Source organism: Rhincodon typus, chromosome 46, assembly GCF_021869965.1.
Source record: "Rhincodon typus isolate 14 chromosome 46, sRhiTyp1.1, whole genome shotgun sequence".
Taxonomy (NCBI): domain Eukaryota; kingdom Metazoa; phylum Chordata; class Chondrichthyes; order Orectolobiformes; family Rhincodontidae; genus Rhincodon; species Rhincodon typus.
The window spans coordinates 9,699,187-9,699,434 of NC_063377.1; the positions used below are offsets into that span (position 1 = coordinate 9,699,187).

The 248-nt window shown below is 53.2% G+C and overlaps 1 protein-coding gene across 1 annotated transcript in view; it reads left to right on the forward strand.

Moving 5' to 3' along the window:
- Positions 1-248, forward strand: part of LOC109925968 (DENN domain-containing protein 4B) — a 21,767-nt gene that overhangs the window by 13,928 nt on the left and 7,591 nt on the right. The gene's annotated exons all lie outside the window — the stretch shown is intronic.

Genomic DNA, 248 nt, shown 5'->3' on the forward strand with positions numbered 1-248 from the left:
GTGTGTGTGTGTGTGTGTGTGTGTGTGTGTGTGTGTGTGTGTGTGTCTATTTTACACTGGGCCCTCTGTGAGTGTGTGTGTGTGTCTGTGTCTGTGTTACACCGGGCCGTGTGTGTGTGTGTGTGTGTGTGTCTGTGTTACACCCTGCCCTGAGTGTGTTTGTCTGTGTCTGTGTTACACACACACAGAGAGGGCATGGTGTGTGTGTGTCTTACACCGGGCCCTCTGTGTGTGTCTTACACCGGGCC